Source organism: Acipenser ruthenus, chromosome 32 (genome assembly GCF_902713425.1).
Source record: "Acipenser ruthenus chromosome 32, fAciRut3.2 maternal haplotype, whole genome shotgun sequence".
Lineage (NCBI taxonomy): Eukaryota > Metazoa > Chordata > Actinopteri > Acipenseriformes > Acipenseridae > Acipenser > Acipenser ruthenus.
In genome coordinates, this window is record NC_081220.1 from 5142413 (window position 1) to 5170055 (window position 27643).

General features: G+C 42.8%; 10 non-coding genes and 1 pseudogene across 10 annotated transcripts; 8 read left to right on the plus strand and 3 right to left on the minus strand.

Annotated features, from left to right (window-relative positions):
* Positions 1–7736: 7736 nt before the first annotated feature.
* On the plus strand, positions 7737–7818 carry trnal-cag (transfer RNA leucine (anticodon CAG)). The gene has a single exon. It is a non-coding gene; the product is annotated as a tRNA-Leu (tRNA).
* A 291-nt stretch (positions 7819–8109) lies between these two features.
* Positions 8110–8183, plus strand: trnai-aau (transfer RNA isoleucine (anticodon AAU)). The gene has a single exon. It is a non-coding gene; the product is annotated as a tRNA-Ile (tRNA).
* A 170-nt stretch (positions 8184–8353) lies between these two features.
* trnas-uga (transfer RNA serine (anticodon UGA)) lies at positions 8354–8435 on the minus strand. The gene has a single exon. It is a non-coding gene; the product is annotated as a tRNA-Ser (tRNA).
* A 2171-nt stretch (positions 8436–10606) lies between these two features.
* Positions 10607–10766, plus strand: LOC131703498 (small nucleolar RNA U3; annotated as a pseudogene).
* Positions 10767–21674: 10908 nt separating this feature from the next.
* trnal-cag (transfer RNA leucine (anticodon CAG)) lies at positions 21675–21756 on the plus strand. Its single transcript has one exon. It is a non-coding gene; the product is annotated as a tRNA-Leu (tRNA).
* Positions 21757–22054: 298 nt separating this feature from the next.
* Positions 22055–22128, plus strand: trnai-aau (transfer RNA isoleucine (anticodon AAU)). The gene has a single exon. It is a non-coding gene; the product is annotated as a tRNA-Ile (tRNA).
* A 170-nt stretch (positions 22129–22298) lies between these two features.
* Positions 22299–22380, minus strand: trnas-aga (transfer RNA serine (anticodon AGA)). Its single transcript has one exon. It is a non-coding gene; the product is annotated as a tRNA-Ser (tRNA).
* A 2129-nt stretch (positions 22381–24509) lies between these two features.
* Positions 24510–24727, plus strand: LOC117395679 (small nucleolar RNA U3). Its single transcript, XR_004543611.3, has one exon. It is a non-coding gene; the product is annotated as a small nucleolar RNA U3 (small nucleolar RNA).
* Positions 24728–25407: 680 nt separating this feature from the next.
* On the plus strand, positions 25408–25489 carry trnal-cag (transfer RNA leucine (anticodon CAG)). The gene has a single exon. It is a non-coding gene; the product is annotated as a tRNA-Leu (tRNA).
* Positions 25490–25755: 266 nt separating this feature from the next.
* trnai-aau (transfer RNA isoleucine (anticodon AAU)) lies at positions 25756–25829 on the plus strand. The gene has a single exon. It is a non-coding gene; the product is annotated as a tRNA-Ile (tRNA).
* Positions 25830–25999: 170 nt separating this feature from the next.
* On the minus strand, positions 26000–26081 carry trnas-aga (transfer RNA serine (anticodon AGA)). Its single transcript has one exon. It is a non-coding gene; the product is annotated as a tRNA-Ser (tRNA).
* Positions 26082–27643: the final 1562 nt, after the last annotated feature.

Consider the following 27643-nt stretch of genomic DNA (forward strand, 5'->3'; position numbering starts at 1 on the left):
TTTTTCGATGATTGATTAAAACTATCAATCTGACTGAAAACACGGAGACATTAATTTTGATCGGTTTGATACCAATCGGCTTACATGACAGGTATTGTGTATAGACAATGTCATATACACAGAAATGAACACGGACAGTGTTTTTTTAAGGGCTGACTCATTTTAATGTTCGAGAGATCTGGGTGTACTGGACAAATATACTGGATTTTTTCCATGTCGTAATTGTGCCGCCTTTGATAATGCGTTTGAAACTAGAGATAATGTGAGATAATGTCTGCCATACAATGAAAAAAAAGAGTACAGTATCTCACAAGTGATGACCTGTGCTTCAACTTGTAAAGGTTTTATTTGAAAGACTAAGGCCAATCTATGTATCTTTAGAAAGAAAAAAGATTATTAAGAGTAATCTTAAAGAAAGTCTTAACCAAACCAACTGACATAAAAAACCTGAATCCATGGTTCTAAACAAACTATCCTTTAATGCATCTCAGCGGAAATATATCTACATGTACCCATATCCACACACTCAATTGAGCAAAACAATGTGTTATGAAAAACAAGCACAGGACAGACAGAGAGAGATATAAATAGATATATTGTTGGGCCCAAACTCCTTGAGATAAGTCCAGCTCCAGGTAAGAAGCAAAAAAACATAATCCAATGCACACAACAAAACAAAGTTACAAAATAAACAAATCCAACAATGAAACGAAGCAAAGCAACAAAGTAAACAAATCCAGCAATGAAAATTGGTAAAAAGGAATGGTCTCACCACTTTGATGATGCGAATCCTCTTTTAGCTTTCAGATCATTTCCTGCTAATGGCATAATTTTGTATCCACATGTCGCTTTATCCAGCAATTACAGAGTACATAGGCTTCTTAGAAAATTCAATCAGGAGCACAGGTGCAGAGGCAGCAGGAGGTCAAAAAGTAGAAAAAAACCCACCCACCTTGATAGATAGACCTGTGCTTTTATACTACCCCTCTTAAGGTTGTATACCCACTTTTTTATAATTCTTAATTGAACAAGTTTGTGACCAATTTGAGATAATTACATTTCGGATTAAGGTGTCTGGCCAGACTAACTGCAATCAATTAAGTTGCAGATGGGGAGTTTCTTACTGCATTATATGTGGTCGGTGTCACATATTTCCCCCCCCCCCCCAAACAAGAGGCACAACTGGGTTTAAAACCAAAGTAGGGTTTTAAGTTAACTACATTTAAGGTGTCACACTTGTGATCACCAAACTGCACTTGATAATTAACCGGTCCAAGTCGCTTCATTACTGTAAATGGACCAGTCCATTTGGGTGCAAGCTTAGCTGAAAACTTAGAAGCAGCTTCAGATAAAGGGTGTGACCTAACCCAGACCAAATCACCCTCCTCAAATGTTACATATTTACGTTTGGAGTTGTAATAATTGGCCTGCCTAGTCTGAGCCTTATCTACATTACTAACCACCTAATGAACTAACAGCTGTTGCCTTTCAAGTAAGTTTTGTCTTAACGACTCTTGCTGGGGAGCTACATTACAAAGCCGATCCAATGGCCCTTTTAATCTTCTCCCCAATGCCCATTAAGTGGGACTAAATCCTGTGGATTCCTGGCGAGCAGAATTGATGGCGAATCGGAATCAGTAAATCCACTTATCCCTTTCTTCATGGTTATTCCCCACATAAGAGGTGATCATTGTCTTCACCGAGCGGTTTATAAGTTCTTTGAGGTTGATTTGCAGGTGGTATGCTGTAGTGAGCTTGTTCACAACTCCCCAGGTCTTACAGATACCTTTCAGGAGTTGACTGGTGAACTGGCTCCCTCTGTCAGACACCAAATAGCGTGGTGTGCCCCATCGAGTAAAGATGTCCCTAATCAGGATGTTAATAATCCGGGGAGTCTTGCCATCTCATAATGGAAAAAAACTCAACCCATTTTGAGTAATAATCAACAACTACCACAAGTATGGTGTTACCGCTCTTACTGCGGGGAAATGGGCCCATCAGGTCGATTCTAAGCATTTCTCTCTGTTCGGGAACAGTGGTGGATTGTAAAATTCCTGCAGGTTTTGTGTTCGATGCCTTATACTGCTGACAGGTCTGGCATTCCTTAGTATGTCTCCAAGTTTCCTTGCGAATCTCTGGCCACCAGGCCACCTCCAGCATTCTGAGAAGTGTCTTTAGCCTGCCCAGATGTCCCCCTAGTGGATTGTTGTGGAAGTATTGTAAGAAAGTTGATGTTAACTCAGGGGACCACAAGCTGAAACTTGAATGCATCGCCTTTGATTGGTACCCGCCTATATACAACTCCCTGGTGTTCCACATAGGTGATGCGGTCAGGTTTGGTGGTGGTGTTGGAAGATGTTAATGAACCGAGGATCTCCTGGATGTTCTTATCCCTTGACTGAGAGGCCGCAATTTCGTCAAACAAAACAGGCAAATCCAAGCTGAAGCTCTGTGAATTGCTGGAGTAGACTGCAATATTGGATGGACCAGATACTGGAACCTTCGATAAAGCATCAGGAACGGTATTGAGACTTCCTTTTCGATACAGCACAGTGAAGTCAAATTGTTGAAGTCTGAGTGTCCATCTAGTGAGCCGGGAGGATGTCTTTGGACAATTGAAGGCCCAGGCTAGAGCTGCATGGTCGGTTACAACTTCAAATTGACCAGACTGCACCCAGCTACCTCCAGACCCTCATCTCTCCCTACACCCCCACTCGACCTCTCCGCTCCTCCTGCACTAGAGGACTGGCTCTACCTCCTCTACGCTCCCCTGCCTCCAGAGCCCGCTCCTTCTCCACCCTCACTCCGCAGTGGTGGAATGACCTACCTACAGATGTCAGGACCACCCAGTCCCTGAACACATTCCGGCGCCTCCTTAAGACTCACCTCTTCAGACAGCACCTGTAGAACTCCTCTGTTTTTCCTCTGGGACACTATCATCCTCCCATAAATGCGCTTTATTTGCTCTTATCTGCCCCCTATTTTACTGCATTTAATCCTGTACTTCAGAATACTGTAATCTGCCAAGTGTTTAATTTGTAGTATTTTGTATTTAATCATATCTTGACGTAACTATCACTGTCACTGTTATCTGCTGTATTATTGAATTGTATTTTGTCACACTTGTACTTGCTTGAACCAAAGTCATTGCATTTATCTTGCTCATATTGTATTACTTGTACTGTAACACTTGAAATGTATTTGCTTACGATTGTAAGTCGCCCTGGATAAGGGATCTGCTAAGAAATAAATAATAATAATAATTGTATTCCTTCCAAGAAATAACACCATTTCTCCACAGCCCAAACGATTGCCAAACACTCCTTCTCTGAAATGGAATAGTTCTTTTCAGCACTACTGAGGATTCGGGATGAGAAGGCAATAACATGCTCTCCATCATCAAAGTTCTGAGCCATCACTGCGCCCAACCCCACATCACTGACATCTGTGTAGACCTTAAAAGGTTTAGAAAGATCAGGATGCGTGAGGATGGGTGGAGACTGTAGTGCTGCTTTGAGTTTCATCCAGCTCTCATGACACTCTGTAGTCCAATTCCACAGCATGTCCTTCTTCTTCGGGTTATTTAAGGGTACTGCGATGTCAGCAAAACCTGGAATGAATTTATGGTACCATCCGGTCAACTCCCAAAACCGCTGGACCTCCTTCAGGTTTGTGGGCTCAGGGTAAGACTGAATGGCATCTAATTTTTTTGGATCTGCAGAAATGCCATCTCCCGAAACCACATGACCTAAAAAAGTCAAAGTGTGATTAAACAAATGACACTTCTTTAAATTTAAAGAAAGGTGAGCTTGGTGTAATCTCTTAAAAACCTCTCCAAGGTCCCTTAAGTGCTGCTCCTCCGTCCTTGAATACACATTAGTATCATCAATATAAACAAAACAAGATACTCCCTTTAATTCACCGAGGACCTGTTCCATTAGCCGCTGAAACGTGGCAGAGGCGTTCTTCAATCCAAAAGGCATAACGTGGAATTGAAACAATCCAAAAGGGCTGGTAAAGGCAGTCTTCTTCTTGCTATCCTCAGCCATCGTCACTTGCCAGTACCCTGACTGTAGGTCAAGAGAACTGAAAACACTAGCTCCTTTAACCCTTTGTGGTCCTATGTCAGATCTGGTCCGACATTGCAATTATAACTATCCGGTCCATTGTCGGACCCTGTCCGACATCAAAAAACGCAAAAAACAGCTTTCTAGTCGTTTTTTCTCCGGAAAAAGCCAAGAAAACCATTCAATAGCCGAGTGGGAGCAACAGGATCCGAGACAAGCCAATAAAAAAAAGGCGTATCTTTAATAGTCATACTTGCCCCTAGCATCCCATATGGGCGGTCATAAGGAAACAAGCTGGCTGTTACTGTAGCAGTGCACAGAGACTATCACGGACATTTGCCGAGCTTTTTGAGATGTTATAGTAATAAAATAATGACTTGGATTGCATTATTGAGGAGTTTGGTGATAAAACGAGTGATCAGGAGATGATTGATCGGGATGTACGACTATTATTATTATTATTATTTATTTCTTAGCATATGTGAAAGCGATAGCGAACGAAAGGGTGGGGAGGGGCTGGAGATGCCTAGTGAGTGCTTTGTTGATATGCAGGGCCTTTTAAACCTGTTTGACTGTGGAAAAAAATACTTTTAAACAGCACGTCTAAAATTAACTGCACGTGTGAAAATAAATTGGACCTGACGCACCTGACGCACACTTAATAAATGGACTGCAAAGGGTTAAAAGACTAGAGGATATCATGTATCAGGGGCATGGGGTATGCATCAAAATGTGTTTTTACGTTAATCCGCCGATAATCCACACAAAAACGCCAAGATCCATCTGCCTTAGGCACCAGCACAACAGGAGAAGCCCAGGCGGAAGTCGAAGGTTCAATAACCCCATCCTCTTTCATCTGGTGCAGATAATGCTCAATGATGGCTCGCTTCTGTGGAGAGACTCTATAGGCACGTGAACGCACAGGAACTTCATCAATGGTATGTATTACATGCTTTGTAACATTGGTTCTTCCCAACTGGTTTGAACACACCCGTGTCCACTGCCTCATCACTCCCACAAGGTCAGGTCATAACAACGACAATAAATCACTCAACGCACCTGATGGTTCTGTGATAATAGTGCTAATGTGCGCCGTGATAGTTTTTGGGCTCTGAGGTGGAAGCGCATAATGCAAACAGATTCTGGGCAACAAGTCTCTGGGACGCCATGCCTGTTCCCATGCTGTCTTTTCCAGGAAGAGATGAAAGATATATCTCCCTCCATTCCAAACTCCATACTTTCTATTTGCCACGTCAATTCTTGTCTTGGTCTTGTCGAGAAAATCCAGCCCGAGGACGATAGGAAACGCCAGGTCTTTATCTGCCAGGATGAAAACAGGAATTGACCAGAACGTGTCATGAAAGCTGAAAGTAACGTGAGCTTTACCCATTGCTGTGTGAGAGGTTCCATTTGCCAAGGAAAACTGCTGCTCCGCACAAGGTGTCAGTTCTTCTTCTGGACGGCAAAGCCCCTTCCATAGCTTGCAGCAGATTAGAGAGTATGTGCTACCTGTGTCCAGTAAAGCTTGTCCGCAAACCCCTCTTGCTTCTATCTGCACTGCTAAAAGTGATAAAACATCCAGGCCAGGTTTCATTAAACGTTTTTTTAGGCCTGCTGTGGATAACACTCACCTCTGCCAGTTTCTTTGGCTTCTTTTGTGGGCGTGACTATGGAAGGTTCTTGTTATTCACCTTCGCCCAATATTCCTTTTGATTAGCCCAGTCTCTCTCAATCATCGTGCCCACCTGCACGAGCTCAGACACAGACTTAATTGCCCCACGCAGCCCACTAGCAAGTTTGGGATTGGCATTATTGAGGATTCGGTGCACCACGTCTGCTTCTTCAATCTTCAGGTCTCCACTTAATGCACAAGGCACGATAGTCATCGGCAGAATCTCAAATGCACTCCTGGGGGGACTGCACTCTGTTCCTCAGTCGATCTTCTATTTCGGTTTGGAAATCGGAGGGTAAAAAAAGCCTAAAAAAAGAGATTTTAAAAGCATACCATGAATGTAAATTGTGGCGTTCCGCAATCCACCAACTTTTTGTTGATCCTTTCAGAACAGACGACAAGGTAGCCATCAATCCAGGGTCAGACATAGGGCGCAAGGCTAAAAACTCCTCACACAGCTCCACATATATCATTGCGTCAGATGTTTGTTCATCTGTACCAAATTCTGGAAAATTAATTCTAATAGGCAACTTTGACCCTCTTCCTTCACTAGGTAATGCTTCTCAGCCTGGTTCACAGCTGGAACCGAAGACAATAAAGGGATACTAGCCTTTCTGGCTAATTTGTTAAGTTTATGCTCCCAAGCTTTATCTCGCTTGCCTAAAGAATCAATAATAGCCTTTTCCAATTTTAACACAGGCTGTACTACAAATTCTTCAGTTTGCCCAAAACGTGTTCGCACCTGCTCTCTGAATATCTCCTCCCGATTAAAGCTACTCGTTTGAGCTTGATGTACATCCTGCTCTACATTCCTTATACGGTCATTTATGGCTTGTATATCCTGTTTCACTTGTTCCAACTCCTGTACACTATTAACCAAGTCTCCTTCATCTTCACTCTCTGGCTCACTCAGATATAAGAGACTAAGAGAAGAAGCTAAATGATCTGTTTGATCCCTCCTAGTCACCACAGGTGCATTTATGTCAGTAAAAGCAACAGGGTCTGAACAACCAGTGTCAGTAACAGCAATGGGCGAGAGTGTGGTAGAATCTGAAGCCATGATAGACAAAATTGCACAGATGCACAAAGGGAAAGGTGTATACCCACTTTTTTATAATTCTTAATTGAACAAGTATGTGACCACTTTGAGATAATTACATTTTGGATTAAGGTGTCCTGCCAGACTAACTGCAAACAATTAAGTTGCAGATGGGAGTTTCTTACCCCATTATATGTGGTCGGTGTCACAAACTCATGTCATTTATTTGATTTCTTGTCCTTGCCATTTACAGCATGTTGGTAAAAGTACTAGACAGTTACGATTGCACATTAATGAGCGATCATAAAAGTTCAATTAGGAGAAAAGATATCCACTCACCACTAGCTAGACATTTTATAGATGCCAAACATTCCGTTTCAGATCTTAAATACCGTGGCATACAAAAAATATTTCAAGCTTGAGGAGGTGATAATCTCGATCAAAAACTATTACAATGTGAATCCAAATGGATTTCTATTTCCATACGGTACAACCCGAGGGATTAAATGAAGAGCTAGGATTATCATGTTATCTGTGATATAATGTGCAAGCATACTTGTCTTTCATAAGAGCTGAAAATAAATGATAGCGCTTTGAGATAATGTCTGCTACTGGCGGATTGTTTACAAATGTACTCAATTATGTTACAACCTTTTTGTCTATGAAAGATATCTGTAACATTTATGTAATGCCTGTGTGGTTTTTTCATGAAGTTAATTTGCTAACAGACTGTTCTGATTTGTTTCTAACCGTGAAGCGATCACTCTGTTTGATGTATATTTTCTTTCTGTAAGAGGAGTGTCCTTGTGATCCCATATAAAATGCGACGAAACAGGTCGCCCTCCTTAATATAAACAGATAAAGAATAAGTTCAAGCACACACCAGGTCATTTACTGTAGCGTCAGACATTGGAGGTTCAGCAGTGTACTGCAGTGTTGTGCAAAGTCGTCGGTGTAAGTCAGGATGGCTGAGCGGTCTAAGGCGCTGCGTTCAGGTCGCAGTCTCTCTGGAGGCATGGGTTCGAATCCCACTTCTGACAAATCTGTTTGTTTATTCTTAAAACGTCCACCGAATGCTTGGTAATTTGATTTGTTTTTCTTGTTAGTATTCAAATCACAAGGTCGTTAAATGAGAGAAAGTCACCGCAAGCCTGCACCTCACCACATCCTTCACACTGTTAAACTGCCTCCTTATGACGAGGCCTCTAATTATGCCTTTCCAATACTTTGAATGTGTTATTGTTGTTTAACATGAGAACATCTTGGTAGAACAATCATAATGTCCGCAGGACTTATTTTCCTCGGGTTCTAGTATCAAGTTTTCAGTGTGTGGCCGGTTAGCTCAGTTGGTTAGAGCGTGGTGCTAATAACGCCAAGGTCGCGGGTTCGATCCCCGTACGGGCCACGGCTTTTCTTCTTTAAAGAAACCACAGCATTTGTAATGGTGCCAAAATGAACATTCTTTAACAAAATGAACCGAAGCGATATGAAGTACAACCAGTAATATTTCAGACTTCCTGAGCTTTAAACATGTATTAACAATGAACACATACAATCAATTAAAAACAAAGCTTACGTAGTCGGCAGGATTTGAACCTGCGCGGGGAAACCCCAATGGATTTCAAGTCCATCGCCTTAACCACTCGGCCACGACTACGTGCTCGCACGGTTAGTTGTGAAAATATCCAAAAGAAGTAAACGGCTCCCGCAGTAATGCTGTAGATGGCAGTATAGGCTAACTAATGAACCCAAGTCAAATGCCTTTGTTGAAACTGTCAGATTTGTACAAGGCAAGCACACGTGGGAAAAGTAAATACAATATACTTTCTGTTAACGTTCATAATAATGAATACATCTTTATTTCAAAATACGTAGCTATTTAACTGATCTTTTCAAACCACCCCCATCCACAAAAACAAAGTAGTTATTTATTTCAACTGAAAAACTGACTTGCTTCATGGCTGCTGCCAGAGCACTCGAGAACGTTCTGGCTAGCGTGAGCGGACTAAGCAGATAACAAGATCTACAAAATATCACATGCCAATAAAACTTACCATAATTATGTTCATTTTATTATTATTTATTTAGCAGACCCTTTATCCGTGGCGACTTACAGAGACTAGGGTGTGTGAACTATGCATCAGCTGTAGAGTCACTTACATTTACATCTCACCCAAAAAACGGAGCACAAGGAGGTTAAGTGACTTGCTCAGGGTCACACAATGAGTCAGTGGCTGAGGTGGGATTTGTACCAGGGGGACCTCCTGGTTAAAAGCCATTTATCTTTAACCACTGGACCACACAGCCTCCTATAACAAAATCACACCCCAGATGGGACTCGAAACCACAATCCATGGCTTAGAAAGCAAGTGCCTTATCCATTAGGCCACAAGGGCTGACACAAAAAGCACATTTGGTAGTAATAAAGAAAGTGGGAACAATAGTATCGTGGTTTAATACATCATATCCAAGCCATCGTTGGTGTTCAAACACAGCAGAGTGTTAAATTGGGAAAGGGCCGTACTTGTCAGTACGTATTTGACATTCATGTGGGAAGATTTAAGATTGTGAAGAAGTTTAAATATGCTGCGTATTTGCGCATTGGGAACCTTACATAATTAGGTTTTTGTAATGCCACTTTCTTATGGAGAGTAATCAAGGTGACGATACAAGACCAGAGCCAATAAAGCAGTTATTTTCCTGTCCTTTCATTACCATATTCTAGTGTGCTTGTTCAGAATATGCGTGAATCGTGAAAACGTCTTGCGAATATGTGAACAAAGCCAGCATTCACTTTATTGATCACCATGTGGATTAACCGCTATTGGAACACAGATGATTGTGTTAAAGATGTTAATAGACTTTTAATGTACACGTTTTAGAGCTAAACGTTTGTTGAGACAGTTCAAGCGCTTTAGCAGTGTTTAACTATTTCCTGGATGTTTGCCTTTTGGTCTTACTCTGGAAAAAGTAATAATAATAATAAAAAGTAGGCAAAACCATTTTTTGAGAAACCGCATTTGGGAGAAAATCTAACAGTTTGGAAACACATTTGCAAAGGCATTGGATTCTATTGTGGTGTTTCCGAACTGTTGAACGTTTCTCATTACATGCAGGTTTACTGGCTTGACAAAAAGGCGATTGACGAAAAGAATGCTGTCTCGATAGCAAAATCGCGTCAAGCTGAAATAGCTCAGTTGGGAGAGCGTTAGACTGTAACGGTCCCTGCTTCGATCCCGGGTTTTTGCAAACAGCACGACTAGGGCTATTTTTTCTTAATTAATTTTTTGAATTAAAAAAACAGCACATTTTTTCTTCAGTGTAATTGGAGGAAATAAAAACGTATTATAGTGCCATTTTCTAATGCGATAAAGAAATGCAAAAAGCATCATCTCTGCGTGGGCTTGAAACACCAAAATTTCGATTAACAGCCGAACGTGCTAACCGATTATGGTGTTTTATTAGATAACACCCTGGGAGTCTCAACAGAACAGTGTGTATGCATAGAGCTAAAATGGAAACCAAATATATACGATTCAAATGGAATCGTATTCAGATTTTAAGCACAAATTTGATAGACTTCACAGTGCAAAGGAGGAAGGCCGACAATGCAAATGAGGCAACTGGCTCCTACTTTTTAAATCATACGAGAAACTTGAACCCAATTTAGCTTTTAACCGCCTGCAGTCTGGAATGAGTTTGAAATGTTGTTGTAACACCTCACTGGGCAACAGCAATTGCATTATATGAAAGCTCCTGTTTATTTGTCAGCGGCACAGCTACCGGTGCCTCTCAGAGTTGGAGGGAGACGGTCGGCCACTTGCCCATAAAACAATACTTTCCGGGATCATTTCTATAGTGATTTGCCAGCGAAATGCGTTTATAAAGTGTTTGGACTCGCTATCCATGAGTAAGAGTGAGAGTGTTCGCTTTTGACCCCTCCAGTGTTCCTTAGGGGGCTGGAGGAAGCGGACATGTTCTGAGTGGGTATCTTACCAAAAGGTCAGCATGACGAACTACAGTTACAAAGCACTGCTGCTTTTTCGATGATTGATTAAAACTATCAATCTGACTGAAAACACGGAGACATTAATTGTGATCGGTTTGATACCAATCGGCTTACATGACAGGTATTGTGTATAGACAATGTCATATACACAGAAATGAACACAGACAGTGTTTTTTCAAGGCTGACTCATTGAAATGTTCGAGAGATCTCGGTGTACTGGACAAATATACTGGATTTTTTCCATGTCGTAATTGTGCCGCCTGTGATAATGCGTTTGAAACTAAGAATTTTACAAGCCATACAATGAAAAAAAAAGAGTACAGTATTTCACAAGTGATGACCTGTGCTTCAACTTGTAAAGGTTTTATTTGAAAGACTAAGGCCAATCTATGTATCTTTAGAAAGAAAAAAGATTATTAAGAGTAATCTTAAAGAAAGTCTTAACCAAACCAACTGACATAAAAAACCTGAATCCATGGTTCTAAACAAACTATCCTTTAATGCATCTCAGCGGAAATATATCTACATGTACCCATATCCACACACTCAATCGAGCAAAACAATGTGTTATGAAAAACAAGCACAGGACAGACAGAGAGAGATATAAATAGATACATTGTTGGGCCCAAACTCCTTGAGATAAGTCCAGCTCCAGGTAAGAAGCAAAAAAACATAATCCAATGCACACAACAAAACAAAGTAACAAAATAAACAAATCCAACAATGAAACGAAGCAAAGCAACAAAGTAAACAAATCCAGCAATGAAAATTGGTAAAAAGGAATGGTCTCACCACTTTCCTGATGCCGATCCTCTTTTAGCTTTCAGATCATTTCCTGCTAATGGCATAATTTTGTATCCACATGTCGCTTTATCCAGCAATTACAGATTACATAGGCTTCTTAGAAAATTCAATCAGGAGCACAGGTGCAGAGGCAGCAGGAGGTCAAAAAGTAGAAAAAAACCACCCACCTTGATAGATAGACCTGTGCTTTTATACTACCCCTCTTAAAGTTGTATACCCACTTTTTTATAATTCTTAATTGAACAAGTTTGTGACCACTTTGAGATAATTACATTTCGGATTAAGGTGTCTGGCCAGACTAACTGCAATCAATTAAGTTGCAGATGGGGAGTTTCTTACTGCATTATATGTGGTCGGTGTCACATATTTCCCCCCCCCCCAAACAAGAGGCACAACTGGGTTTAAAATCAAAGTAGGGTTTTAAGTTAACTACATTTAAGGTGTCACACTTGTGATCACCAAACTGCACTTGATAATTAACCGGTCCAAGTCGCTTCATTACTGTAAATGGACCAGTCCATTTGGGTGCAAGCTTAGCTGAAAACTTAGAAGCAGCTTCAGATAAAGGGTGTGACCTAACCCAGACCAAATCACCCTCCTCAAATGTTACATATTTACGTTTGGAGTTGTAATAATTGGCCTGCCTAGTCTGAGCCTTATCTACATTACTAACCACCTAATGAACTAACAGCTGTTGCCTTTCAAGTAAGTTTTGTCTTAACGACTCTTGCTGGGGAGCTACATTACAAAGCCGATCCAATGGCCCTTTTAATCTTCGCCCCAATGCCCGTTAAGTGGGACTAAATCCTGTGGATTCCTGGCGAGCAGAATTGATGGCGAATCGGAATCAGTAAATCCACTTATCCCTTTCTTCATGGTTATTCCCCACATAAGAGGTGATCATTGTCTTCACCGAGCGGTTTATAAGTTCTTTGAGGTTGATTTGCAGGTGGTATGCTGTAGTGAGCTTGTTCACAACTCCCCAGGTCTTACAGATACCTTTCAGGAGTTGACTGGTGAACTGGCTCCCTCTGTCAGACACCAAATAGCGTGGTGTGCCCCATCGAGTAAAGATGTCCCTAATCAGGATGTTAATAATCCGGGGAGTCTTGCCATCTCATAATGGAAAAAAACTCAACCCATTTTGAGTAATAATCAACAACTACCACAAGTATGGTGTTACCGCTCTTACTGCGGGGAAATGGGCCCATCAGGTCGATTCTAAGCATTTCTCTCTGTTCGGGAACAGTGGTGGATTGTAAAATTCCTGCAGGTTTTGTGTTCGATGCCTTATACTGCTGACAGGTCTGGCATTCCTTAGTATGTCTCCAAGTTTCCTTGCGAATCTCTGGCCACCAGGCCACCTCCAGCATTCTGAGAAGTGTCTTTAGCCTGCCCAGATGTCCCCCTAGTGGATTGTTGTGGAAGTATTGTAAGAAAGTTGATGTTAACTCAGGGGACCACAAGCTGAAACTTGAATGCATCGCCTTTGATTGGTACCCGCCTATATACAACTCCCTGGTGTTCCACATAGGTGATGCGGTCAGGTTTGGTGGTGGTGTTGGAAGATGTTAATGAACCGAGGATCTCCTGGATGTTCTTATCCCTTGACTGAGAGGCCGCAATTTCGTCAAACAAAACAGGCAAATCCAAGCTGAAGCTCTGTGAATTGCTGGAGTAGACTGCAATATTGGATGGACCAGATACTGGAACCTTCGATAAAGCATCAGGAACGGTATTGAGACTTCCTTTTCGATACAGCACAGTGAAGTCAAATTGTTGAAGTCTGAGTGTCCATCTAGTGAGCCGGGAGGATGTCTTTGGACAATTGAAGGCCCAGGCTAGAGCTGCATGGTCGGTTACAACTTCAAATTGACCAGACTGCACCCAGCTACCTCCAGACCCTCATCTCTCCCTACACCCCCACTCGACCTCTCCGCTCCTCCTGCACTAGAGGACTGGCTCTACCTCCTCTACGCTCCCCTGCCTCCAGAGCCCGCTCCTTCTCCACCCTCACTCCGCAGTGGTGGAATGACCTACCTACAGATGTCAGGACCACCCAGTCCCTGAACACATTCCGGCGCCTCCTTAAGACTCACCTCTTCAGACAGCACCTGTAGAACTCCTCTGTTTTTCCTCTGGGACACTATCATCCTCCCTTAAATGCGCTTTATTTGCTCTTATCTGCCCCCTATTTTACTGCATTTAATCCTGTACTTCAGAATACTGTAATCTGCCAAGTGTTTAATCTGTAGTATTTTGTATTTAATCATATCTTGACGTAACTATCACTGTGTCACAAAGACGGCCAGAGTGGGTGGCGTCAGACCGGTAGCAGGAAGGAATTCAAACACAGACAGACGGTGATGGTGATGAGCTGAGTGCAATGGCTGCACTCAGCGTTTATTAACAAATAAAAGGGTTGTAAACAGTACAAAAACAGGACATGGCACTTGCGCCAAAATAAACAGACATACAAAACGGACTAACACTAAACAAACGGTGCACAGACAGACAAACAGACACGGTGAGAACAAACACTTTACGTTTACGATCTTACTTATTTTAACTCTCCTCTCTCTCTCACCCGTTCTCCTCTTCCGAACACCCAACCCCGACTGCAAGAAATGTGCGTCTATATATACTATTGTGCTGGGATTCAATTACTAATTAATTATTCACTTGAATCCCAGCACGTGAATTAATTCTGTGCAACCCCGTGCTCACATATTACATTTAACCAGCACGTGAAGTGATTTGTGCTCTCCTCGTGCCTAAATACAAATCTACACTTTTTAAACACACGTGAAACACAGACCCGTTTATATCCCGTGTACCAATCTATACACCAACATTTAACATACGCACGCATACATACAACATAGAACACACAAATGCACACAGGGGCGGGGCACTTTGCCACATATACCCCCCCTTGTGCGCAGCACACATGGCCTCAACGGCCACCTCCCCCCTTATAAATCCAGCAGTCCAGGACAAAGTCTCGGGCTGGGAAGGGAGGCTTCAGTAGGCCCATGGCTGGCAATGCTGTCAGCTCCCCTGCCGGTAGTGGCACGGCTGACAGCATGCTGGTCCCGTCCTGCAGCGAAAAAGCTGCGGGGGCGGGTGGTCCCCCGACCTCCCCCTTCTTCGTAGCCGGCAGCTCCCTCCTGTGGGGCTCCGGCCACAAGAACTCCTGCAGCGAAACTGCTGCTGGGGAAAGTGGTCTCCAGACCTCCTCCCCCTTCTTCGTGGCCGGCAGCTCCCCTTTCTGGGGCTCCGGCCACCGTACTCCCTGCGGAGGTACGGGCAGCAGAGGCAGCTCCTGCTCCTCTGCTCCGGGCGGTGGCTGAGGCAGTGGCAGCTCCAGCTCCTCTGCTCCTGGCGGTGGTGGAGGCAGAGGCAGCTCCAGCTCCTCTGCTCCTGGCGGTGGTGGAGGCAGAGGTAGCTCCAGCTCCTCTGCTCCTGGCGGTGGTGGAGGCAGAGGCAGCTCCAGCTCCTCTGCTCCTGGCGGTGGTGGAGGCAGAGGTAGCTCCAGCTCCTCTGCTCCTGGTGGTGGTGGAGGCAGAGGCAGCTCCAGCTCCTCTGCTCCTGGTGGTGGTGGAGGCAGAGGCAGCTCCAGCTCCTCTGCTCCTGGCGGTGCTGGCTCCCTCTGCTGTGGCGGCTGGGCATGTGCGCGCCGTGCTGCCTTCAGCAGCATAGCTAGAGGCTGCTGGGGGACACCAGCATCCTGCCCTTCTCCCCCCAAAAAATTTTCAGGGGGTTGAGCCTGTAACCCCTCCCCTTCCGGCTCTTGGGGCTGAACCAGCAGGCATTTTCCCTCTGCTGGTGGCTTGGGTCCCAGGGCTGTGGAAGCCCCGACTTGCCTCCCTTTGGGCTGTGGACGCAACGACTCCTCCCTTTTGGGCTGTGGACGCACCGACTCCTCCCTTTTGGGCTGTGGACGCACCGACTCCTCCCTTTTGGGCTGTGGACGCACCGACTCCCCCCTCTTGGGCTGTGGACGTTCGGGCTCCCCCCACTCAGGCGTATGACGTTCGGGCTCCTCCCACTCAGGCGTAGGACGTTCGGGCTCCTCCCACTCAGGCGTAGGATGTTCGGGCCCCTCCCATTTGGGCTGTGGACGCTCAGGCTCCTCCCGCTTGGGCTGTGGACGCTCAGGCTCCTCCCCATAACTGCGAAAGGGACAGTGGGTGAACAGGTGATCCTGGTCGCAGAGGAGGCACCCCGGCGATGGCTTGTTACATCGCCGTGGATGCCTGGCCCTTAGGCGGCACTCCTCCTCCCTGTTCTTCACCTCTTTATCCGTCTCTGCCTCCCGCTTGGGCTGTGAATGCAAAACCAGCAGGCATTCACCCTCTGCTGGTGGAGATGGGGACAGCAGGTACTCACCCTCTGCTGGTGGAGATGGGGACAGCAGGTACTCCTCTGCTGGTGGTCCTACTACCTGGGCTGCTGTTCCATTTATGGTTGCCTCCAGGTAGCTGAGGACAAACTCCACACCTTCCTCCAAGGTGTTTGGGGTGTGTTCCTCCTTATAGGCCTCCCATCTCTCACTGTCCATCATCCACAGGGCCCGGACGACTATGGGCAGAGACTGGGCCTCCAGCCCAGCATTCTCCAGGACCCAGCCCCGCAGTTTGATGGCGTCTTCTGCCATTGACTTTTTTCTTCTTTTTTTTTTTTTCCCCCCAAAAACAATATTTGTAATCCTTTATATATGTATTTTTTTTTTAATCCAGACCCCTCCTGGTCTGACGCTTGGAGGCGCGGCTATCCCACGAAGACACCACGTGTCACAAAGACGGCCAGAGTGGGTGGCGTCAGACCGGAAGCAGGAAGGAATTCAAACACAGACAGACGGTGATGGTGATGAGCTGAGTGCAATGGCAGCACTCAGTGTTTATTAACAAATAAAAGGGTTGTAAACAGTACAAAAACAGGACACGGCACTTGCGCCAAAATAAACAGACATACAAAACGGACTAACACTAAACAAACGGTGCACGGACAGACAAACAGACACGGTGAGAACAAACACTTTACGTTTACGATCTTACTTATTTTAACTCTCCTCTCTCTCTCACCCGTTCTCCTCTTCCGAACACCCAACCCCGACTGCAAGAAATGTGCGTCTATATATACTATTGTGCTGGGATTCAATTACTAATTAATTATTCACTTGAATCCCAGCACGTGAATTAATTCTGTGCAACCCCGTGCTCACATATTACATTTAACCAGCACGTGAAGTGATTTGTGCTCTCCTCGTGCCTAAATACAAATCTACACTTTTTAAACACACGTGAAACACAGACCCGTTTATATCCCGTGTACCAATCTATACACCAACATTTAACATACGCACGCATACATACAACATAGAACACACAAATGCACACAGGGGCGGGGCACTTTGCCACACACTGTCACTGTCATCTGCTGTATTATTGAATTGTATTTTGTCACACTTGTACTTGCTTGAACCAAAGTCATTGTATTTATCTTGCTCATATTGTATTACTTGTACTGTAACACTTGAAATGTATTTGCTTACGATTGTAAGTCGCCCTGGATAAGGGATCTGCTAAGAAATAAATAATAATAATAATTGTATTCCTTCCAAGAAATAACGCCATTTCTCCACAGCCCAAACGATTGCCAAACACTCCTTCTCTGAAGTGGAATAGTTCTTTTCAGCACTACTGAGGATTCGGGATGAGAAGGCAATAACATGCTCTCCATCAAAGTTCTGAGCCATCACTGCGCCCAACCCCACATCACTGACATCTGTGTAGACCTTAAAAGGTTTAGAAAGATCAGGATGCGCGAGGATGGGTGGAGACTGTAGTGCTGCTTTGAGTTTCATCCAGCTCTCATGACACTCTGTAGTCCAATTCCACAGCATGTCCTTCTTCTTCGGGTTATTTAAGGGTACTGCGATGTCAGCAAAACCTGGAATGAATTTATGGTACCATCCGGTCAACTCCCAAAACCGCTGGACCTCCTTCAGGTTTGTGGGCTCAGGGTAAGACTGAATGGCATCTAATTTTTTTGGATCTGCAGAAATGCCATCTCCCGAAACCACATGACCTAAAAAAGTCAAAGTGTGATTAAACAAATGACACTTCTTTAAATTTAAAGAAAGGTGAGCTTGGTGTAATCTCTTAAAAACCTCTCCAAGGTCCCTTAAGTGCTGCTCCTCCGTCCTTGAATACACATTAGTATCATCAATATAAACAAAACAAGATACTCCCTTTAATTCACCGAGGACCTGTTCCATTAGCCGCTGAAACGTGGCAGAGGCGTTCTTCAATCCAAAAGGCATAACGTGGAATTGAAACAATCCAAAAGGGGTGGTAAAGGCAGTCTTCTTCTTGCTAAACCTCAGCCATCGTCACTTGCCAGTACCCTGACTGTAGGTCAAGAGAACTGAAAACACTAGCTCCTTTAACCCTTTGTGGTCCTATGTCAGATCTGGTCCGACATTGCAATTATAACTATCCGGTCCATTGTCGGACCCTGTCCGACATCAAAAAACGCAAAAAACAGCTTTCTAGTCGTTTTTTCTCCGGAAAAAGCCAAGAAAACCATTCAATAGCCGAGTGGGAGCAACAGGATCCGAGACAAGCCAATAAAAAAAGGCATATCTTTAATAGTCATACTTGCCCCTAGCATCCCATATGGGCGGTCATAAGGAAACAAGCTGGCTGTTACTGTAGTAGTGCACAGAGACTATCACGGACATTTGCCGAGCTTTTTGAGATGTTATAGTAATAAAATAATGACTTGGATTGCATTATTGAGGAGTTTGGTGATAAAACGAGTGATCAGGAGATGATTGATCGGGATGTACGACTATTATTATTATTATTATTTATTTCTTAGCATATGTGAAAGCGATAGCGAACGAAAGGGTGGGGAGGGGCTGGAGATGCCTAGTGAGTGCTTTGTTGATATGCAGGGCCTTTTAAACCTGTTTGACTGTGGAAAAAAAATACTTTTAAACAGCACGTCTAAAATTAACTGCACGTGTGAAAATAAATTGGACCTGACGCACCTGACGCACACTTAATAAATGGACTGCAAAGGGTTAAAAGACTAGAGGATATCATGTATCAAGGGCATGGGGTATGCATCAAAATGTGTTTTTACGTTAATCCGCCGATAATCCACACAAAAACGCCAAGATCCATCTGCCTTAGGCACCAGCACAACAGGAGAAGCCCAGGCGGAAGTCGAAGGTTCAATAACCCCATCCTCTTTCATCTGGTGCAGATAATGCTCAATGATGGCTCGCTTCTGTGGAGAGACTCTATAGGCACGTGAACGCACAGGAACTTCATCAATGGTATGTATTACATGCTTTGTAACATTGGTTCTTCCCAACTGGTTTGAACACACCCGTGTCCACTGCCTCATCACTCCCACAAGGTCAGGTCATAACAACGACAATAAATCACTCAACGCACCTGATGGTTCTGTGATAATAGTGCTAATGTGCGCCGTGATAGTTTTTGGGCTCTGAGGTGGAAGCGCATAATGCAAACAGATTCTGGGCAACAAGTCTCTGGGACGCCATGCCTGTTCCCATGCTGTCTTTTCCAGGAAGGGATGAAAGATATATCTCCCTCCATTCCAAACTCCATACTTTCTATTTGCCACGTCAATTCTTGTCTTGGTCTTGTCGAGAAAATCCAGCCCGAGGACGATAGGAAACGCCAGGTCTTTATCTGCCAGGATGAAAACAGGAATTGACCAGAACGTGTCATGAAAGCTGAAAGTAACGTGAGCTTTACCCATTGCTGTGTGAGAGGTTCCATTTGCCAAGGAAAACTGCTGCTCCGCACAAGGTGTCAGTTCTTCTTCTGGACGGCAAAGCCCCTTCCATAGCTTCCAGCAGATTAGAGAGTATGTGCTACCTGTGTCCAGTAAAGCTTGTCCGCAAACCCCTCTTGCTTCTATCTGCACTGCTAAAAGTGATAAAACATCCAGGCCAGGTTTCATTAAACGTTTTTTTAGGCCTGCTGTGGATAACACTCACCTCTGCCAGTTTCTTTGGCTTCTTTTGTGGGCGTGACTATGGAAGGTTCTTGTTATTCACCTTCGCCCAATATTCCTTTTGATTAGCCCAGTCTCTCTCAATCATCGTGCCCACCTGCACGAGCTCAGACACAGACTTAATTGCCCCACGCAGCCCACTAGCAAGTTTGGGATTGGCATTATTGAGGATTCGGTGCACCACGTCTGCTTCTTCAATCTTCAGGTCTCCACTTAATGCACAAGGCACGATAGTCATAGGCAGAATCTCAAATGCACTCCTGGGGGGACTGCACTCTGTTCCTCAGTCGATCTTCTATTTCGGTTTGGAAATCGGAGGGTAAAAAAAGCCTAAAAAAAGAGATTTTAAAAGCATACCATGAATGTAAATTGTGGCGTTCCGCAATCCACCAACTTTTTGTTGATCCTTTCAGAACAGACGACAAGGTAGCCATCAATCCAGGGTCAGACATAGGGCGCAAGGCTAAAAACTCCTCACACAGCTCCACATATATCATTGCGTCAGATGTTTGTTCATCTGTACCAAATTCTGGAAAATTAATTCTAATAGGCAACTTTGACCCTCTTCCTTCACTAGGTAATGCTTCTCAGCCTGGTTCACAGCTGGAACCGAAGACAATAAAGGGATACTAGCCTTTCTGGCTAATTTGTTAAGTTTATGCTCCCAAGCTTTATCTCGCTTGCCTAAAGAATCAATAATAGCCTTTTCCAATTTTAACACAGGCTGTACTACAAATTCTTCAGTTTGCCCAAAACGTGTTCGCACCTGCTCTCTGAATATCTCCTCCCGATTAAAGCTACTCGTTTGAGCTTGATGTACATCCTGCTCTACATTCCTTATACGGTCATTTATGGCTTGTATATCCTGTTTCACTTGTTCCAACTCCTGTACACTATTAACCAAGTCTCCTTCATCTTCACTCTCTGGCTCACTCAGATATAAGAGACTAAGAGAAGAAGCTAAATGATCTGTTTGATCCCTCCTAGTCACCACAGGTGCATTTATGTCAGTAAAAGCAACAGGGTCTGAACAACCAGTGTCAGTAACAGCAATGGGCGAGAGTGTGGTAGAATCTGAAGCCATGATAGACAAAATTGCACAGATGCACAAAGGGAAAGGTGTATACCCACTTTTTTATAATTCTTAATTGAACAAGTATGTGACCACTTTGAGATAATTACATTTTGGATTAAGGTGTCCTGCCAGACTAACTGCAAACAATTAAGTTGCAGATGGGAGTTTCTTACCCCATTATATGTGGTCGGTGTCACAAACTCATGTCATTTATTTGATTTCTTGTCCTTGCCATTTACAGCATGTTGGTAAAAGTACTAGACAGTTACGATTGCACATTAATGAGCGATCATAAAAGTTCAATTAGGAGAAAAGATATCCACTCACCACTAGCTAGACATTTTATAGATGTCAAACATTCCGTTTCAGATCTTAAATACCGTGGCATACAAAAAAATATTTCAAGCTCGAGGAGGTGATAATCTCGATCAAAAACTATTACAATGTGAATCCAAATGGATTTCTATTTCCATACGGTACAACCCGAGGGATTAAATGAAGAGCTAGGGTTATCATGTTATCTGTGATATAATGTGCAAGCATACTTGTCTTTCATAAGAGCTGAAAATAAATGATAGCGCTTTGAGATAATGTCTGCTACTGGCGGATTGTTTACAAATGTACTCAATTATGTTACAACTTTTTTGTCTACGAAAGATATCTGTAACATTTATGTAATGCCTCTGTGGTTTTTTCATGAAGTTAATTTGCTAACAGACGGTTCTGATTTGTTTCTAACCGTGAAGCGATCACTCTGTTTGATGTATATTTTCTTTCTGTAAGAGGAGTGTCCTTGTGATCCCATATAAAATGCGACGAAACAGGTCGCCCTCCTTAATATAAACAGATAAAGAATAAGTTCACGCACACACCAGGTGATTTACTGTAGCGTCAGACATTGGAGGATCAGCAGTGTACTGCAGTGTTGTGCAAAGTCGTCGGTGTAAGTCAGGATGGCCGAGCGGTCTAAGGCGCTGCGTTCAGGTCGCAGTCTCTCTGGAGGCGTGGGTTCGAATCCCACTTCTGACAAATCTGTTTGTTTATTTATTTCTTAAAACGTCCACCGAATGCTTGGTAATTTGATTTGTTTTTCTTGTTAGTATTCAAATCACAAGGTCGTTAAATGAGAGAAAGTCACCGCAAGCCTGCACCTCACCACATCCTTCACACTGTTAAACTGCCTCATTATGACGAGGCCTCTAATTATGCCTTTCCAATAATTTGAATGTGTTATTGTTCAGTTTAACATGAAAACATCTTCGTAGAACAATCATAATGTCCGCAGGACTTATTTTCCTCGGGTTCTAGTATCAAGTTTTGAGTGTGTGGCCGGTTAGCTCAGTTGGTTAGAGCGTGGTGCTAATAACGCCAAGGTCGCGGGTTCGATCCCAGTACGGGCCTCTGCTTTTCTTCTTTAAAGAATCCACAGCATTTGTAATGGTGCCAAAATGAACATTCTTTAACAAAATGAACCGAAGCGATATGAAGTACAACCAGTAATATTTCAGACTTCCTGAGCTTTAAACATGTATTAACAATGAACACATACAATCAATTAAAAACAAAGCTTACGTAGTCGGCAGGATTCGAACCTGCGCGGGGAAAACCCAATGGATTTCAAGTCCATCGCCTTAACCACTCGGCCACGACTACATGCTCGCACGAGTATTTGTGAAAATATCCAAAATAAGTAAACGAAACCCGTAGTAATGCTGTAGATGGCAGTATAGGCTAACTAATGAACCGAAGTCAAATGTCTTTGTTGAAACTGTCAGATATGTGGGAAATGTAAATACAATATAATTTTTGTTAACGTTCATAATAATGAATACATCTTTATTTCAAAATATGTAGCTATTTAACTGATCTTTTCAAAAAACACCCCCATCCAAAAAACAAAGTAGTTATTTAATTGAACTGAAAAATTGACTTGCTTCATGGCTGTTGCCAGAGCACTCGAGCACGTTCTGGCTAGCGTGAGCGGACTTAGCAGATAACAAGATCTACAAAATATTTCATGCTAATAAAACATACCATAATTATTTCCGATTTTATTATACATGGCAACTTACAGAGACTAGGGTGTGTGAACTATGCATCAGCTGTAGAGTCACTTACATTTACATCTCACCCGAAAAACGGAGCACAAGGAGGTTAAGTGACTTGCTCAGGGTCACACAATGAGTCAGTGGCTGAAGTGGGATTTGTACCGGGGGACCTCCTGGTTAAAAGCCCTTTATCTTTAACCACTGGACCACACAGCCTCCTATAACAAAATCACACCCCAGATGGGACTCGAAACCACAATCCATGGCTTAGAAAGCCAGTGCCTTATCCATTAGGCCACAAGGGCTGACACGAAAAGCACATTTGGTAGTAATAAAGAAAGTGGGAACAATAGTATCGTGGTTTAATACATCATATCCAAGCCATCGTTGGTGTTCAAACACAGCAGAGTGTTACACTGGGAAAGGGCCGTACTTGTCAGTACGTATTTGACATTCATGTGGGAAGATTTAAGATTGTGAAGAAGTTTAAGTATGCTGCGTATTTGCGCATTGGGAACCTTACATAATTAGGTTTTTGATTAATGCCACTTTCTTACGGACAGTAATCAAGGTGACGATACAAGACCAGAGCCAATAAAGCAGTTATTTTCCTGTCCTTTCATTACCATATTCTAGTGTGCTTGTTCAGAATATGCGTGAATCGTGAAAACGTCTTGCGAATATGTGAACAAAGCCAGCATTCACTTTATTGATCACCATGTGGATTAACCGCTATTGGAACACAGATGATTGTGTTAAAGATGTTAATAGACTTTTAATGTACACATTTTAGAGCTAAACGTTTGTTGAGACAGTTCAAGCGCTGTAACAGTGTTTAACTATTTCCTGGATGTTTGCCTTTTGGTCTTACTCTGGAAAAAGTAATCATAATAATAAAAAGTAGGCAAAACCATTTTTTGAGAAACCGCATTTGGGAGAAAAACTAACAGTTTGGAAACACATTTGCAAAGGCATTGGATTCTATTGTGGTGTTTCCGATCTGTTGAACGTTTCTCATTACATGCAGGTTTACTGGCTTGACAAAAAGACGATTGACGAAAAGAATGCTGTCTCGATAGCACAATCGCGTCAAGCTGAAATAGCTCAGTTGGGAGAGCGTTAGACTGTAACGATCCCTGCTTCGATCCCGGGTTTTTGCAAACAGCACTAGAGCTATTTTTTCTTAATTAATTTTTTGAATTAAAAAAACAGCAAATTTTTTCTTCAGTGTAATTGGAGGAAATAAAAACGTATTATAGTGCCATTTTCTAATCATATAAAGAAATGCAAAAAGCATCATCTCTGCGTGGGCTTGAAACACCAAAATTTCGATTAACAGCCGAACATGCTAACCGATTATGGTGTTTTATTAGATAACACCCTGGGAGCTCAACAGAACAGTGTGTATGCATATTGCTAAAATGGAAACCAAATATACACGATTCAAATGGGAATCGTATTCAGATTTTAAGCACAAATTTGATAGACTTCACAGTGCAAAGGAGGAAGGCAGACAATGCAAATGAGGCAACTGGCTCCTACTTTTTAAATCATATGAGAAACTTGAACCCAATTAAGCTTTTAACCGCCTGCAGTCTGGAATGAGTTTGAAATGTTGTTGTAACACCTCACTGGGCAACAGCAATTGCATTATGAAAGCTCCTGTTTATTTGTCAGCGGCACAGCTACCGGTGCCACTCAGAGTTGGAGGGAGACGGTTAGCCACTTGCCCATAAAACAATACTTTCAGGGATCATTTCTATAGTGATTTGCCAGCGAAATGCGTTTATAAAGTGTGTGGACTCGCTATCCACGAGGAAGAGTGAGAGTGTTCGTTTTTGAGCGTGAAGGAGACAGCGAGTGGTTTTTTTTTTTGGCCAACTGCTCCCTTTATTGATGACCGCTCAAGTGTTCCTTAGGGGGCTGGAGGAAGCGGACACGTTCTGAGTGGGTATCTTACCAAAAGGTACGCAAGACGAACTACAGTTGCAAAGCACTGCTGCTTTTTTCGATGATTGATTAAAACTATCAATCTGACTGAAAACACGGATCACATTAATTGTGATCGGTTTGATACCAATAGGCTTACATGACAGGTATTGTGTATAGACAATGTCATATACATAGAAATGAACACGGACAGTGTTTTTTTAAGGGCTGACTCATTTTAATGTTCGAGAGATCTAGGTGTACTGGACAAATATACTGGATTTTTTCCATGTCGTAATTGTGCCGCCTGTGATAATGCGTTTGAAACTAGAGATAGTGTGAGATAATGTCTGTTACTGGCGGATAGTTTACAAATGTACTCAATTATGTTACAACTTTTGTGTCTACGAAACATATCTGTAACATTTATGTAATGTCTGTGTGGTTTTTTAATGAAGTTAATTTGCTAACAGACTGTTCTGATTTGTTTCTAACCGTGAAGCGATCGCTCTGTTTGCCGTATATTTTCTGTCTGTAAGAGGAGTGTCCTTGTGATCCCATATAGAATGCGACGAAACAGGTCGCCCTCCTTAATATAAACAGATAAAGAATAAGTTCACACACACACCAGGTGATTTACTGTAGCGTCAGACATTGGAGGTTCAGCAGTGTACTGCAGTGTTGTGCAAAGTCGTCGGTGTAAGTCAGGATGGCCGAGCGGTCTAAGGCGCTGCGTTCAGGTCACAGTCTCTCTGGGGGCGTGGGTTCGAATCCCACTTCTGACAAATCTGTTTGTTTATTTATTTCTTAAAACGTCCACCGAATGCTTGGTAATTTGATTTGTTTTTCTTGTTAGTATTCAAATCACAAGGTCGTTAAATGAGAGAAAGTCACCGCAAGCCTGCACCTCACCACATCCTTCACACTGTTAAGCTGCCTCATTATGACGAGGCCTCTAATTATGCCTTTCCAATACTTTGAATGTGTTATTGTTCAGTTTAACATGAGAACATCTTGGTAGAACAATCATAATGTCAAGTTTCGAGTGTGTGGCCGGTTAGCTCAGTTGGTTAGAGCGTGGTACTAATAACGCCAAGGTCGCGGGTTCGATCCCCGTACGGGCCACGGCTTTTCTTCTTTAAAGAAACCACAGCATTTGTAATGGTGCCAAAATGAACATTCTTTAACAAAATGAACCGAAGCGATATGAAGAACAACCAGTAATATTTCAGACTTCCTGAGCTTTAAACATGTATTACCAATGAGCACATACAATCAATTAAAAACAAAGCTTACGTAGTCGGCAGGATTCGAACCTGCGCGGGGAAACCCCAATGGATTTCTAGTCCATCGCCTTAACCACTCGGCCACGACTACATGCTCGCACGAGTATTTGTGAAAATATCCAAAAGTAGTAAACGAAACCTGTAGTAATGCTGTAGATGGCAGTATAGGCTAACTAATGAACCGAAGTCAAATGTCTTTGTTGAAACTGTCAGATTTGTACAAGTCAAGCACACGTGGGAAATGTAAATAAAATATAATTTTTGTTAACGTTCATAATAATGAATACATCTTTATTTCAAAATACGTAGCTATTTAACTGATCTTTTCAAGAAACACCCCCATCCACAAAAACAAAGTAGTTATTTAATTGAACTGAAAAATTGACTTGCTTCATGGCTGTTGCCAGAGCACTCGAGCACGTTCTGGCTAGCGTGAGCGGACTTAGCAGATAACAAGATCTACAAAGTATTTCATGCTAATAAAACATACCATAATTATGTTCGATTTTATTATACATGGCAACTTACAGAGACTAGGGTGTGTGAACTATGCATCAGCTGTAGAGTCTCTTACATTTACATCTCACCCGAAAAACGGAGCACAAGGAGGTTAAGTGACTTGCTCAGGGTCACACAATGAGTCAGTGGCTGAGGTGGGATTTGTACCGGGGGACCTCCTGGTTAAAAGCCCTTTATCTTTAACCACTGGACCACACAGCCTCCTATAACAAAATCACACCCCAGATGGGACTCGAAACCACAATCCATGGCTTAAAAAGCCAGTGCCTTATCCATTAGGCCACAAGGGCTGACGCGAAAAGCACATTTGGTAGTAATAAAGAAAGTGGGAACAATAGTATCGTGGTTTAATACATATCCAAGCCATCGTTGGTGTTCAAACACAGCAGAGTGTTACATTGGGAAAGGGCCGTACTTGTCAGTACGTATTTGACATTCATGTGGGAAGATTTAATATGCTGCATATTTGCGCATTGGGAACCTTACATAATTAGGTTTTTGATTAATGCCTCTTTCTTACAGACAGTAATCAAGGTGACGATACAATACCAGAGCCAATAAAGCAGTTATTTTCCTGTCCTTTCATTACTATATTCTAGTGTGCTTTTTCAGAATATGTGTGAATCGTGAAAACGTCTTGCGAATATGTGAACAAAACCAGCATTCACTTTATTGATCACCATGTGGATTAACCGCTATTGGAACACAGATGATTGTGTTAAAGATGTTTATAGACTTTTAATGTACACGTTCCCTTTCAAGTCGAAAATAACCCATCAAGGTATGGGACATTGCCGTCAGGCAGTAGGGATTGGCTGAGCTTTATGTCAAAGCTGCCGATAGGCCTCCGCGCAAGCCTCTTTTGCCTTCAGCCTCAGTAGCGGTAGGACTTAGAGCTATTTAACTGATTGTACTTACTAAAGCTTAGGCTTGAGTAGCTGGTTTATCCCCTTCTCCGAGTTTATTTCAGTTATACTCTCCGGAGTTATTATTATTATTATTATTATTATTATTATTATTATTATTATTATTATTATTGTTATTGTATTATTATTTAGGATTATATATTGTTTTACTTTATATATTCCTTCTCGCTTTGCTTCGGCATCGCGTTTCTTCATGGTCTCCCCGTCT